The sequence below is a fragment of the Phocoena phocoena genome, chromosome X, assembly GCF_963924675.1.
Source record: "Phocoena phocoena chromosome X, mPhoPho1.1, whole genome shotgun sequence".
Classification (NCBI taxonomy): Eukaryota; Metazoa; Chordata; class Mammalia; order Artiodactyla; family Phocoenidae; genus Phocoena; species Phocoena phocoena.
The window spans coordinates 78,931,717-78,948,181 of NC_089240.1; positions in this window are offsets into that span (position 1 = coordinate 78,931,717).

A 16,465-nucleotide genomic window follows, 5' to 3' on the forward strand; every position below is an offset into this window, starting at 1 on the left:
TGGTAGGCCAGGAAGGAGTAGAATGATATATTTAAAGTGCTAAAGGAAAAAATCTGCAACCTAGGGTACTCTCCCCAGAAAGATTACCATTATGAATTGAAAGAGAGAAAAATAACTTCTCAGATGAGCAAAAACTAAGAGTTCATCAACACTAAAATTAAATTAAATTATATGTTAAAAGTTCTTAACTAATTGGAAAAGAAAAGGCTATAACAAGAAGTAAATATCTATAGGAAAAGAGAAAAATCCTACTAGTAAAGGAAAATATATAGTAAGGGCTGAGGATGAACCACTTAAAAAATCTAGTACAAAGATTAAAAGACAAAAAATAAATGTAAAATCAACTACAGTTACAATAATAGTGAAGGGATAAACCCGAAGAAGTAAAATATAACATCAAAAGCACAAAATGTGGGGGAGGATAGAAAATTTGTAGTTCTTTTAGAATGTTTTTGAACTTAAATGACTACCAGTTTAAAATAAGTAGATATAGGTCAATATATATGAACCCCATGGTAACCAAAAACCTGCAGTAGATACACAAAAAGTAGAAAGAAAGGAACACAAGCACACTAGTAAAGAAAATCATCAAACCACAAGGGAAGGAACTAAAAGAAAAAGAAAATGTGAAAGAAGAACTACAAAAACAACCAAAAAGCAAGTAACAAAATGGCAATAAATACATACCTATCAATAATCACTTTAAATGTCAATGGATGTTCTAAGCAAAAGACATAGGGTGGCTGACTGCTTAAAAAAAAAAAAAAAGCAGGGCCCATCTATATGCAGCCTATCAGAGACTCACTTCAGAGTTACAGGCGCACACAGACTGAAAGTGAGGGGATGGAAAAATATATTTCATATAAATAGAAATGACAAGAAATTGGAGGCAGCAATACACATATCAGACACAATAGACTTCAAAACAAAGTCTGTAACAAGACAAAGAAGGGCATTATATAGTGATAAATGGACCAATAAAAGAAGAGGATATAACAACTGTTAACATATATACATCCAATATAGGAGCACCTAAATATATACAGCAAATATTAACAGACATAAGGGGAGAAATTGACAATAATACAATAAAAGTAGGGGACTTTAACACCTGACTTACATCAATGGATAGATCAAAAGACAAAATCAGTAAACAGTGGTTTTAAATGGCACATTTAGACAGGTGAGACTTAGTAGATAACTACAGGACATTCTATCCAAAAACAGAATAGACATTCTTTTCAAGTGCACATGGAATGTTCTCTAAGATAGATCACATGGTAGGCCACAAAACAGAAGTCAGAAAATTAAGAGGATAGAAATTATATTAAGCATTTTTACCAACCTCAATGGTATGAAATTAGAATTCAATAACAGATGAAAAATGAAAAAAGAGTCCCTTAGTACATTGTTGGTGGGAATGTGAATTGGTGAAGCCACTGTGGAAAACAGTATGGAGGTTCCTCAAGAAACTAAGAATAGAACTACCGTATAATCCAGCAATTCCAAGGCTGGATATATCTGAAGAAAATGAAATCACTAATTCCAAAAGATATAGGCACCACAATGATAATAGAAGCATTATTTACAATAGCCAAGATTTAGAAGCAACCAAAATGTCCAGCAACAAATGAATGGATAAAGAAGATGTGGTATATATATATATATATATATATATATATATATATATATATAATGGAATACTAGTCAGACATGAAAATGAATAAAATTTTATTATTTGCCGCAGCTTGTAAGGACTTGGAGGGTATTATGCCAAGTGAAATAAGTCAGCCAGAGAAAGATAAATACTGCATGATATCACTTATAGGTGGAATCTAAGACCCAGAAACCCCACTACTGGGCACATATCCTGAGAAAACCATAATTCAAAAAGACACATGCACCCCAATGGTCATTGCTGCATTATTTACAATAGCCAGGACATGGAAACAACCTAAATGTCCATCAACAGATGAATGGATAAAGAAGATGTGGTACATATATACAATGGAATATTACTCAGCCATAAAAAGGAATGAAATTGGGTCATTTGTAGAGATATGCATGGACCTAGAGTCTGTCATACAGAGTGAATTGAAATAAGTCAGAAAGAAAAAAACAAATATTGTATATTAATGAATGTATGTGGAATCTAGAAAAATGGTACAGATGAACCTATTTGCAGGACAGGAATAGAGATGCAGACATAGGGAACCGACGTGTGGACATGAGGTGGGGAGAGGGGGGTGGGATGAATTGCGAGACTGGGATTGATGTACTTGCACTGCCATGTGTAAAACAGATAGCTAGTAGGAGCTTGCTGCATAACGCAGGGAGCTCAGCTTGGTGACCTAGATGGATGGAATGGGGGGTGGTGAGAGGGAGATCCAAGTGGGAGGGGATATATGTATGCATATAACTGATCCACTTCATTGTACAGCAGAAACTAACACAACATTGTTATGCAACTCTACCCCAATTTAAAAAAATCAAAAACAGAAACAGACTCTTACCAGTGGGGAGAAGGGTGGAGGGACAATATAGGGGTAGGGGATTTAGAGGTACAAATTACTTTGTATAAAGTAAATAAGCTATAAAGATGTATTGTACAGCACAGGATAATATAACCATTATTTTATAATAACTTTAAATGGAGTATAATCTATACAAATATTGAATCACTATGTTGTATACATGAAACCAATATAATATTATAAATCAACCATACTTCAGCAAAATAAAAGATAAATTTTCTGGATCATTTTTTCCATTCACTCAAAATGTTTCCTTATTTCCAAATTCCTGTGTGACAACCCTTAATTATCATAACATTCTTTCCAGCTGGCCTCAGGCAGGACTGTGAAGGTGCCAATTATCCTGGAGAACTTATATGGAATTCTCCATGAATAAAGAAATAAATTTGCTCATAACTATTCCTGTTACTCTGTCAGGAATTTATAAAAATTATTACATGTTACTGAGTACTTAGAACTATGCCAAAGAATGGTGGGAGGATAACAAGGAAGGGATGGTATGAGAGACAGTCCACAAAAAAAAAGTTTCACATATACCAATTAATTGTATAACAAACAAGAATGTGCAGAAAATGATTCCAAGACTTTGATCTCTCTGACAAAGATAATAACTTCTCTGCCCTTCCCAAGCTGGTATTAAAGAGTTTCCAGTCATTTTGGGAATAACCTGAAACATCAGGCATTTTCATTCTTTCATGCATAATTTACATGTTTGAATTGTGTATGTTCTTATTGCAGGTATATTAAGAGGTAGTGAAGTTTGCACATGATTTCCTTCAATGGGTTATCTAGTTAAGAAACTTTTTTCAGCACCTGTGTGCAAAGTATGACATTGAGGATAAAATGATAGATGATTCTTGATATGAACATGTTTTCAAAACTGAGATCAAAGACAGGGAAGATAAACCTAATATCTCTTTTTTTTGAGCTAAAATCTTGGTCTTTCAAGTAATAATTAATGTATAAATCCATCATTGAATAAATGGTGCAAGATATCCTTGTCCAACTGAAGTGGTAGTGTATACAAATAAGTATGTGTATGTGTGTGTGTGTAGTATCTATATCATACAAATATGTACGTTAAATATATCTATATCTATATTGCTCCACCTATATGCCTGTCAGACTAGAAAAACATGGAATAAAAGCTGAATTAGAATTGCTTTGTCTAGCAATCTTCTTTCTCAAAGTTTTAATATTTATTGTGTTTGTTTGTGTGTGTGCATCTACGATATATATGTATATAATATAATATAATATATACCCATCCACCCATATGTCTGTCTGACTAGAATAACATGAACTAAAACATGAAATAAAAGCTGAATTAGAACTGCCGTGTCTAGCAATCTTTCTTAATGTTTATTCTCAGAAAAACTGCAGCCAAGCTCCCTCATTCTTTAATGTAATATGTACCTTGTATTTAATAAATCCACAATTGTCATGCCTTTGTGGAGCTACTACCATGTGTCTTTGACTTCTTGGGTGCAGGAAGAGTAGCATGTCCTATATATTCCATATTCTGCCATGCTTATCTTCAACCTGCTTGTCCTTCCCCTGCTTTGTTCTATACAGAAGGAAGCTTGACCATTATAGACTGTTTCCCAGACTCCCCAGTGAGTCGGCTTCAGTCTAAGGGAAGTAAAGGTTAGAGACTGGAGGATAGAACAAACAGCAGTTTTTCCTCCATGGCTCCAGCCACTGTCAGTCTTGTCTTAGCTTAGCTTTCACCCAATGAAAGTATCACATCTCTTCAGCCCACCATTAATAGGAACTTCTTTCTACTGCTAATACTTTGGTTGCCTTACTGTCCCCTCTTTGGCTTTTCAGCTCATCCATAATCTGTGCAAACAAACAAACAAAAATCACCTGCATTAAAGCCCATCTGCTTTAAGGTCTCAGGTTTCTCTGTCCTGGTTTCATCTTGATTGATTTGATAAGACCAGAGTTTACACACAGACAATGAAGTATTCAGATGATAGGTTGGAGAATAAAGGAAGCTTGCAAAACAAACCACATATTTCAGAGGTTTTACTTTCTTCTGCGTAAAGAGACTCCCCTCATGATCTTGCATTTTAAGAAAATATTAAAGAAGCATAGTCTTCTTGTATATTTTGATAATAGCAACTAAATATTAGCATGAAATAGTTCTCATCCTTCTTTTAGTTGTGTAGCTTCCTTTCTTCAAATGAGAGAAATCTTTCAATGTATTCATTGGGTGAGATTTAACTGCTTTATTTCACAATAATTAATCAATCAATCCCCACATATTTCTTGAATTTTTGCTGTGGGCAATGCATTGTTGTTGAATAAGGAGAAACAAAAGACACACAAATGCATGTGCAAGGAAAATGTTGAAGGTGAATAACTAAAATATATCAATCACCGGGCTTCCTTGGTGGCGCAGTGGTTCGGAGTCCACCTGCCAATGCAGGGAACATGGGTTCGAGCCCTGGTCTGGGAGGATCCCACATGCTGCGGAGCGGCTGGGCCCGTGAGCCACAATTAACTGAGCCTGCGCGTCTGGAGCCTGTGCTCCGCAACAACAGAGGCCGCGATAGTGAGAGGCCTGCGCACCATGATGAAGAGTGGCCCCCGCTTGCCACACTAGAGAAAGCCCATGCACAGAAACGGGGACCCAACACAGCCATAAATAAATAAATAAACAAATTTTTAAAATATATCAATCACCATTGCTCTGAAATGTTTACTGATTTCCAAAGCAAAGCACTGGAATTTGAATTTATAACATTTGCTTTGATAAATTTAGTTCTCACAGAGGGGTAAAAATGAATTAACCTATTTTTACAAGCATAGAGAACCCATTACTCACATTCTTAACTACAGCTCCTAAACTATTCCTTATCTTTTTTTGACAGGTAGGCCACTGACAGTTATCTTTGAATGTCTTTCCTTCTACTCACTTTTTTTTGTATGAGAAAAAACTGAAGCCAAAGAATAAATTTATAGAGAACTATAATTTATATCCTGGATCAGAAAATATCATAGTTTCCTTGATCATAGTATTTTTTTAAATTCTGAGTTTGATTTAAATCTGTCTTAGCCAGCTTCCCGGTGCAGAGTACATGTAATTACCACACATCTAGATTATAGATTATATTTCTTAAAAAGTACCACTATGATTATATACATGTAAGACTATTTTCTGACGTAAGGCTGCATTTAGCTCACTGAAACAGACAATAAGTGTTATTTTCTGATCTGAAAGTGTTATACATTCTCAATGTAACATGAACTGATGAGATTTGTTTAATAGGATTTAATGTTTGATATTGGACTCTTACAGTTTCTAATTTTATTTCTAAAAGAACAAGCTTATGAAGTGATTTAAATGCAGTAATTACTAATCAAATGTACTAGAGGGAAAATGTTACAATTTACAATAGCTTGAAATTATTATTTTCCCTCCATACACATTTGCATTTATAAATTTGAATAACTTTATAATCAAATTACTGTTTCTTCATTTGAAAATGCAATAATTCTGTAATAAATTTTAGATAAAAATTCATAATTTGCATACATATTTTAATGAAACCCACCTATCTCATTTTTAAAATGAAAATAGATAGATAAAATTATGTCAAGCAAAGGAAAGCCAAATGAAAAAGCAGATGTTTTCTGGATAAAGGAATAAAAGTTTAACTTTATCCCTTGGTGGAAATGAAAAATTAATTTGGTGAATTAAAGCCAAAGAAATTTGGCAAAAGCTATTTTAATAAAGCACCCAAATCATAATTAAAGGATAATCCTTTATGAACACAAATATATTTCTTAGATAAATTTTTTCCTCTAAATTAATCTAATAAAATGAGATGTTTCCTCAAAATGTGATTTCTATTCTACAATCCACTTCCCATGCTTTGATAACTGGGAAAGGTAGAACATTATGTTAACATTAATATAGATGAAAGTTGATTTTTATCACCACATTTGGGTTCAACTTCTTTTTATTTTGCTATTTGTAATTAGTACAGGGGTTTGGAATAATTTTTATTTGAAATATGAGGTTTAATCATAACCAACAGTGAAAAGAAAATTATAATATCAAAATAATAATTATCAAGACTGAGGTAGCATATGGTATTTGTTTTTCCCTTTCAGACTTACTTCACTCTGTATGACAGACGCTAGGTCTGTGTAAGGAATCTAAAAAAAATTGGTACTGATGAACCTAGTGGCAGGGCAGGAATAAAGACGCAGACATAGAGAATGGACTTGAGGACATGGGGCTGGGGAAGGGGAAGCTGGGGCGAAGTGAGAGTACCCTACCAAATGTAAAATAGATAGCTAGTGGGAAGCAACAGCATAGCACAGGGAGATCAGCTTGGTGCTTTGTGAACACATAGAGGGGTGGGATAGGGAGGGTGGGAGGGAGGCTCAAGAGGGAGAGGTTATGGGAATATATGTATGCATATGGCTGATTCACTTTGTTGTACAACAGAAACTAACACAGCATTGTGAAGCAATTATACTCCAATAAAGATATATTAAAAAAAAAGAAAAAAAACTGAGGTAGGTTCCAGTTTGTACTAAAAGGTTCTATATGAAATTTGAACTTTAATTTCACTTTTTCTCTTCTTTTTGTTCTCCAAAGTTTGGAGAATTTCTGTTTTCTGTTGGAAATCATTTATCAGTTTAATGAACACATTCAAGGAAAGCTAACCATAGGGGAGGAGGAGAGGAAGATCTGATTCTTTTGGTGCACACATAGTAATACTATCCATCTCTCAGTATATCTGACAGATTCCAAACATTAAATTAACTGAAATGAAAACCTCATTCTGAACTGTGATTTCCCATACATACCAAACAACCTGTGAAACGCCTTAGGTTTTATGTCCAAATCCATTAAACACACTGCAGAGAAAAGTATAGCAAATGCATGGTTGAATATATGTTCATAGAAAACTTCCTTACTTTGTTAATTTCATAGCTGAATTGATCCCCAGGGTGCAAAGCAAGGCAGTAAGTGTACTAAACGGCCCGGCATGATCGGTAATGAAATTGCATTCTGTATGAAATCACAACATTAGGAAGAAGCTCAAAATCAGAATCATCTTCTATTCTGTGATCTTTCTACTGTTCATGTGAATTTAAGTATGTAGAAATGGAGCTTGTAAGTGATTGCTGCTCAAAGGCAATGCCAGCTGTTAGAGTGATTATGCTTTAGTAAAGACCTCTTTGATGGAAACCTTCTCAAGCATCCCTCCCTTGATTGTTTGTATATTTCTTACGGATCTTTAAGAGTTTCACTGGATCACTAACAGAAGTTATTAAACTCTTCAATTCTTTTGTTATTATCTTCGTACTTTCACAAGTTTCACTGGCATACAGAGAAGGATTTTCATTTTTCTTCTTTCTTGATAAAGGATATACAACTATCTGAAGCAGCAGGAAGTTAATGGCAGTGAACCAGAATAAAACTAAATGTCACCACATCTTACTTTTCTCTAAAACTTTCTAAGTAGAGTAGACACGTGCAGAAAGCTGTAAAATGTGCCCTTTGCTTACAAGAAAAAGGTCATTTCTGCGCTAACAAATTGTAATAGGTTACTTATAAATGATCACATCAGTGACTGAAATACAGTGCCTTGCACACCTTAAATATTAGTACAATTACCTTGGCTCTGACCAGTGATTTTTTTTTGGCCTGAAAATAAGTACATTAAAGGTTTTGAGAGATTATAAAAGTTAATATAATTCACAAACTAAGTGAAATGATTTAAAGTCAACAAAATAACATTTGTTTTGTCATCTACACAGTTTATCTTTTGAGTCTACATTCTTAATTCTGCATGACCATTAGAATTCTGCATGACCTTCCAATTATTATACTGAAGAGACATACAACAACATTGTGGACTACAACAGACATAATGGGCAGTTGAAAAGTATACATGGAAAGGTTATAAGGGCATGCTCTTTTGTAATATGTTCTTTTGAAAAAAAATCGTAAAGCAGCTGTCACAAAGGGCATCTTAAAACTACATGCATATCGTCAGGAAATGTAAAATTTTCAATCTGAATGTTTTAAAACTACAATGGCAACAGTGGAGGAAGAAGCATGGCTAGGCCAATAGCATCAGTCTCACATTCTATATCATTAGTTTATAGGGGTTTTTTTAAACCTCATTGACTAATTATTTGAAAACTTTCAGAAACCATTTGTTAGAGACAATTCCTATTCTCATGGAAAATATCCAACTTGCTACTGTTAATAAAATGTCTCAAGATCACCTAAATGAGAAAAGACAACTTATAATTGCCTACACTAGCCATTAGGTTTGCAGCAAATATATTAGGCATCAGGTAATGGATATTGGTTGCTTTCTTTAATGGTAGGCCAATGACAAGCATTCTTATCCAGAAGTCCTAGAACACTCATAAAGAAGTAGTATTTAAACCTAAAATTTAAACCTAAAATTTATGCAATTGTGAAAGAGAAGTCTTGATTCTACTAAGTTGGTAGTGGCTAACCTGTACTACAGTTGTTAAAATACAATGTCTGTCCATATTCCCAAAACCTCCTGTAAAAGAACGAATCTGATACAGAATTGATACATGACAAGATTTCATGAGGTGAAAAAGTACAGCAACAAAGAGATCATCTGGTTATTAGGCAGCATATATAAGATACCAATTTTATGAGAAAATCACCTGTGTGAAAACAACACACTTTAGTTTGGTGAAATTTTTCTTACAATGTATGGAGATGACTTTTTAATTTTTATTTTACAATACTTTAAAAAAATTACAAAAGTCTGAGACCGACTTTTCTAATTTTTTCCTCTCCATTATTACAAATAACTCAGGTTCTCATTCTGTTGCTTAGAAGTCATCAGTGATTTCTGATTACCTGTGGAATAAAATCCAATTTTCTTTGTTTTGTATCCATTGCCATTCATATTGTTGACCTAAAGAACTTTTCTAGAATAAACCTTTAATATGCATGACATTATTTTACAAAAATTGGCTAATTGCTGCTCCTCACACAAGTCATTCATCTTTGTCTCTGTGTCATTTTGCTCATGTTTTTCTTTCTGCCTGGAAAGTGTTTCCTCTCCCTTTTCTCCTGGAAATATACCCTCTATCTCATAAGACTCACCCAAATATCACTTCTTCTATAAAGCTTTCTTTGCTTTTTTTTTTTTTTTTTTTTTTGCTGTGCGCGGGCCTCTCACTGTTGTGGCCTCTCCCGTTGTGGAGCACAGGCTCCAGATGCACAAGTCCAGCGGCCATGGCTCACGGGCCTAGCCGCTCCACGGCATGTGGGATCCTCCCGGACCGGGGCACGAACCTGTGTCCCCTGCATCGGCAGGCGGACTCTCAACCACTGCGCCACCAGGGAAGCTATAAAGCTTTCTTTGAATACTCCTTTAATCTTATTAATTTATTCAACAAACATTTATTGAGCACTTACCATATGACAGGCACTTGTTCACTGGGGATTCTCCGTGAAAAGAAATACAAGGAGTATGTATATAAGATGAAATTAACCACTTCTTTTTTATTCCCATAAGGTTTTGTTCATGTTAATAATGGATATAACCATCATTGGTGTTTTTTTTTCCTTAACTTGAGATATCTGGTTTTCTTTTTTAAATTAATTTTTTATTGAAGTATAGTTGCTTTACAATGTTGTGTTAGATTCTGCTGTACAGCAAAGTAAATAAGTTATACATATACATATATCTACTCTTTTTTAGATTCATAATTGGTATTTGTTTCTATCTCTTCCACTAGTATGTGAGCCTCCTAGCCAAGTCAGAGAAAGGCATTATTCTTCTTTGGATTCCTACCACATTGGCTTTTGAAGTGCTACCATAATGGCATTCGTGTAAAGAACTATTACATTAATGAATAATGATTGATGACAAATACATAAGAGAAGCACATTAGCTTACTTTCTCATAAATTCAGTTAAGCTAATATAGTCTATAAAATCACATACTTCAGATGAAGTGAAAAAATTAAAACAGTATCAATAAGATCATAGGGCCCCTAACTGATAAGTATTCTGTACTAATCTTCTATTTCATAATAGTGCCTGGAATGATTCTTAGCATATCTTAAGGGTTCAATAAAGATGTGATTAACTGATGAGAATATTTATGTTCTTAGGAAAGAAACATATCAGGGAAGTAAACTTTTAAGTCAAAGTAAGGAACTTTCTATAGACACCCCACTTTTTAAGACTCATTTCCTGAATCCATTTTCCTTCAAAACGTTAGGATATATTTATATCAATTTAATTTGAAAAAATATAGCAAATGTGTGACAGGTTTCAGAAAATAGAGAAATGACTTAGACTCTTATGGTACATTTCAAAAAATGAAAACATTAAGATTTTCAATAAAGCTACTAGTGAAGATTTAAAGAAAAAATGCTATAATTGTTGTAAAAAGAAGGGGGAAAAATGTGATATTTTATTCAATAACCAATCATGATTTTCTGAGTTTTAATAAGGTTTCTTGAAAGGCCTTGCTCAACTACCTTATAATTTTTATGGACACAAATATAGATTAAAAATAATAACTCCCCCTCTCCTCCAAAGTAATGCTAAGGTACTGCCTATTGTCAGAATTGGAAGGGAATGTCCAGTCATAAAAAGAGAAACAGAGGTGATATAAGTTCTACAATGTGCAAGACATAGAACAATTGTGCCAGTCAGATAGATATTAAGGGTGTTATTATCCAAAAAACTGACCAGCCAGCCCTCATTGGCATGGATATTATTTTTGTGAAAGTGCCAGAGTATTACTTGCCCTTAGACTACTTTTCATTTACATTCAAGGACTATAAGCATCCCTCCTCTACCTCCAAAAAGGAGTTGAAGCTTCTGTATCTGGGTGGATACAGAAGTATACTGCACAAAAAAAAGTGCAGTTAAATAAATAAACAAAAAAATTGTGTGTTGGTGTGCAGGTACTGGCCAATGGAACATCTGGAGTGTATGCTGGGAATTAAGTTTTCCCAGGTAGTTTATAGGTTTAGAGTATTATAGAATGTTTAAGTAGTTGTAGTAGATAAATAATTTTGACATAGTAAAAATTGGAATGTGATCTAGATACATCAACCTTCTCTATCTGTTGTTTGGGGTAAAAATGATGCAGTCTGTATCAGAGAGTAAGCTGTCTATATTTTTAACTGAACAGCCAAGTATTTAAGCACTGCATGCAGGAAAAAAATGTATGTGCCATGAAAACATGTAAACAAATATTCCTTCTCAATGCAGACAATTATATCATATAAAAGTGATGATATTTCCATTTCTATTGAAATTATAAGACTTACTGGGGCCTATCCAAACCACATTCTGTCTCATAGCAAATATCATGTTTACATCTCTCTTACCATCTCAGCATGTTTAACCAGAATAAAAAAGTCTTACAGAAACTCTCTGAAATGTATTGTAGATCTAGGGAAATAAAACCTACTCCTGAAGGCTCAGAAAATATATCCTCCAAAAATTATTTCATACACAGAAGGAAACTGAATAAAAATAAATCTGATTGGCATTACCAGTGATATGTTAGAAAACATGTTCTCCATGAAACAGCAACAGAAACCCATAAAGGTAAGATTAACATTCTTAAACTGCAAAGAAATGAAAATGAAAACAGTGAGCAATTTATATGGAGATCAGAAAGTGGATATTCAGTTTAACAATTATAGGTATTTCTTAACAACAAATCATAACAATTGACAATAAATATTCAAAGTTAAACTGAAGAGTTTTTTCCCTTAAGTTGAAAACAATCATGTATGTGCAGATTGACAGTCTCCATATTAAAAAAATGAGATCTACATCTAGACATACCCTGGAAATGTTTTCAGATTATAAATACAATTTCAAGTTTTTAGAAAATATAACTGATGAAAAATATATAAGCTAAACACATGGAATAGTTGAGCTGGCTTCATACTTCTGTAGAGCATCAAAAAACTGAAGAGAAACAGGCATATTTTTTTCTACCTTTTTATCATTTATGTGCCTAAGGCACTCCCATTACTAACATCATTGCTTACATCAAGGGCTGTATAGTTGAAGTCACTTTTTCTCACTTTTAGAGGTGAGAATAACAAATATTGAAAGAGTGAAAACTAGAATGCAAATTTTAATTGTGTAATTTAATTGTGTAATTTTAATTGTGTAATATCAGATTGGTTTTGGACATGTCAGTATAAACTTTTACTGAGGGGACTTAGAATCAATGACTCCCCAGTAGGAATGAACAAAACCAACAATCAGATTTTCACTTATGTATACCATTCTCCACTAAAAGACTCCAGAAATCGTTGGAGGAATGGGCAATTCCAAGTCTGGATCAGGAAGAATACAAGATGATCATGGAATAGCTTTTTGTGCCAGAAAGATAGGAAATACTCAAACAGATGATGAGGACATGTCTAAGGGACACAAGAGGTAGTTTTAATGAATTCCCACTGGCCAAAATTGAGGCAACCTAAGATCAAATTAAATTATTATAATAATGGATAATAATCATTTGAATATTATAGAATCCATGAGTTTATACTGATATAAATGAATAAATAGTTAAATAAATATATGGGGAGGACAGAAAGCTCTTCTTTACATTTGAATGCTAACTAATAAATGTAGAAGGAATGACGGAGTTAGAAAATTATAAAAGAATGTTAAAAATAGTGGATGGAAACATTCATGTGGAAAAGATATTTACATAGTCTCTAAGTATCCCCCCAATATTACTTATTACTTACAAAGAGAAACATAATATCTTTACAGTGGAGAAATCTGACATGACCACTTAGCTAGGTGATCAAAGTTAACATCATCAGCATCCATAATACATGCATCTTGATAAAATGCACTAAAGAGAACATATCATTTCTGGGCCATTCTTGCCCTAAAATGAATAATCTGAATCCTACAATGAACAACATCAGACAACAACAAATTGAGGAATATTCTACAAAATGACTACCCTCTGTATTTAATTTTGAGGTCAAGAAACACTAAAAAAGGCTAAATAACTATTCCAGATTGTAGAGTACAAAGCGGACATCACAATTAAACATGAGGTACGATTTTAGATTGGATCTCAGAATGAAAGAAAAACAGATGTAAAGGACATTATTGCAAAAATTGATGACATTTGAATGTGGGATGTGAATAGATAATATTATTATACAAAAATTAAATTCCTTGATATTTATAATTTTACTGTGACTATATCTTTTTGCTTAAGATATTTATGATTTACTTAAAGGTAAAGAAGCATGGTGATTACAACTTACTCTCAAATGATTCTAAAAGAGAGAGAGAAGGAGGAGAGAGGAATAATAATGATAAAGAAAATGGGACAAAATATTTTAAAAGATCATGAATGGGCTTCCCTGGTGGCGCAGTGGTTGGGAGTCCGCCTGCCGATGCAGGGGACACGGGTTCGTGCCCTGGTCCGGGAGGATACCACATACCGCGGAGCGGCTGGGCCCGTCGTGAGCCATGGCTGCTGAGCCTGCGCGTCAAGAGCCTGTGCTCCACAACGGGAGAGGCAGCGACAGTGAGAGGTCCGTTTACCACAAAAAAAAAAAAAAAAAAAAAGATCATGAATCTGGATAAAGTGCTCATGACAGTTTTTTGTATTATTGTAACTTTTCTGGAAATTATACCAATTTTTTTGAAAATAGGAAAATATGAACATGTGGATGATAATTGGAGCAGACTATCCTTGTCAAATCTAAAAATACATATAAAAAGGAAAAGACACAGTGCAACAGTAGCACTAGAAATAAGGAACATTGACCAATGCTATGATAATAATTGAAATAATTTATTGTCTACCAAAGTTTAAGAAAGTCTAGAGACTAGAATCATAGAGTGGAGTTAGTGATAGGATCACACGGGGGAAAAATAGTGCATGCCCATAAACACATTCCAACTGCATAACTATCTCAGAGATAGAGACATTTTCTTTGTAATAGGAGGGAAGACACTCTCCCATTACAAGAACCAAATTTATAAAGTGTCCCAGGCTATCATCATTCACCTTTAGTTTAGTTATCATTCACCTTTAGTTATCACCTTTCACTTTAGTTTACCTAGGGAAAGAGGAAAAGTAGGTTACACTTTATCCCTGGAGATGTGATTTTGACAGTAGTCAATAACTTAATCTTTAACAATTATAGTAAAGATGCACTCCGACTGTTTTATCTGTTCATTTATGTCTTTTGATAGGATAAGAACTACAGAAGCCTTGATATTTTTTCTGAACAATTCTATTATTCATAATTACTTGAGTAGGAGAAAAGACTGTGAGACTTTTTCTCACTAGAGCCCATTTATGTTAAATAAAAGAGTGAAAACAATGCAATATTTCATTTAAATATACTCTATGCCTCCAACTTAAGATTTGAAAAGTGAATTTTGCTCACTCAAGATAAATTAAACAGAAAATAATCTATATAAGGCATGTACATAAATCGAGGAGCAAATTTTTAAAACAGGAGAATATAGCATATTAGAGAGGGAGAGCATACTATTGAAACATTTTGATATAAATATAATTCATGACATATTTTCTGAGAGTTATAAAACATTTAGTTTGCATTCATTATGAATTTCAAGAAAGTATAGGAATATACACTGTAGGATATAATGGTAAAGTAAAAGATAAAGCAATAGATTTTGATAAATAGTGAGCTAGCCAAGTAATAAGTGAGAGAATGATGGTAATGACATGAAGAAAGATGATCAGGAAAATAAAGTTACATAGAAAAAATAAAAGCAACATTAGAAGAAGAAAAGAGCAGAAACAAACTGCCAAGAAAGGAAATATTAATGTGGAGAATAAACATGAACATTCTCTAAATTCGATTGAACATGAAAGCACAAATATCTCAAGAGAAGAAGATAGATATTCTGGAAGAATGTAAATCCAACATATGCAGAATTGGGAAGAACAGATCAGAAATAATATTGAAGTTATAATAAAAGAAAATTTGTATGAGCTAAAAAAAGTCCTAGACTGTAGATTATCACAATTTATCATATTCTGGGTCTAAATAATAAAGAGATCCGTCATTAGACATATCCTGTAAGAATATTAGAATTTAAATGAGAAAAAATTCTACTGCTGGAAAAGAGCAACTAAATAGGTAAGAATATTAGAATTTAAATGAGAAAAAATTCTACTGCTGGAAAAGAGCAACTAAATAGGTCACATCAAAGATATCAAGTAATTAATATTGTAGGTAAAATGAATTTAGATAGATTGATTCAGATATATAAATTAATACCTCCCTTGTTATATATATATATATATATATATATATATATATATATATATATATATAAATATATCATATCTCTTGTTAAATTTAAATGGGGAGAACAAAAAATAAATTAGTGAATGAACAAATTAGTTAAAACTACTTTTCAGCAATAACAAATTGCACATTTTAATTATAAGTGATGCAATTCATAATAACAATACAATGTGAATTTTTTCATGGGTATTTTAAGAAAGAATGTGCATATCTTGTGCATAATAACAGCAATATATTTTTACTGAGGAACGTCAAAAAAGTTTAATAATTGGAGAGGTATACCACATTTATAGTTGCAAAGACCTGATATCACAAAGATGACAAATTCTCTGAAAATAAATCTATAAATTTAGTATAAGTCCAATAAGAGCCTTGATAAGATTTTAGAACTCAAGAAAATGACTCTGAAGTCAATCTGTAAGAATCACTCAGGACCAAAAATAAAATCGGAAAAAGAGAAGACAGAAGATATATAAGAAGGTTATCCCTATCCAACATTAAAATATAATAACATGAAATGGATTGGGAAATACAGAAGCAGACCAACATGTCTGCTAATTTAAATATATGAAACCTGGCACTCAAAACTAATGGAG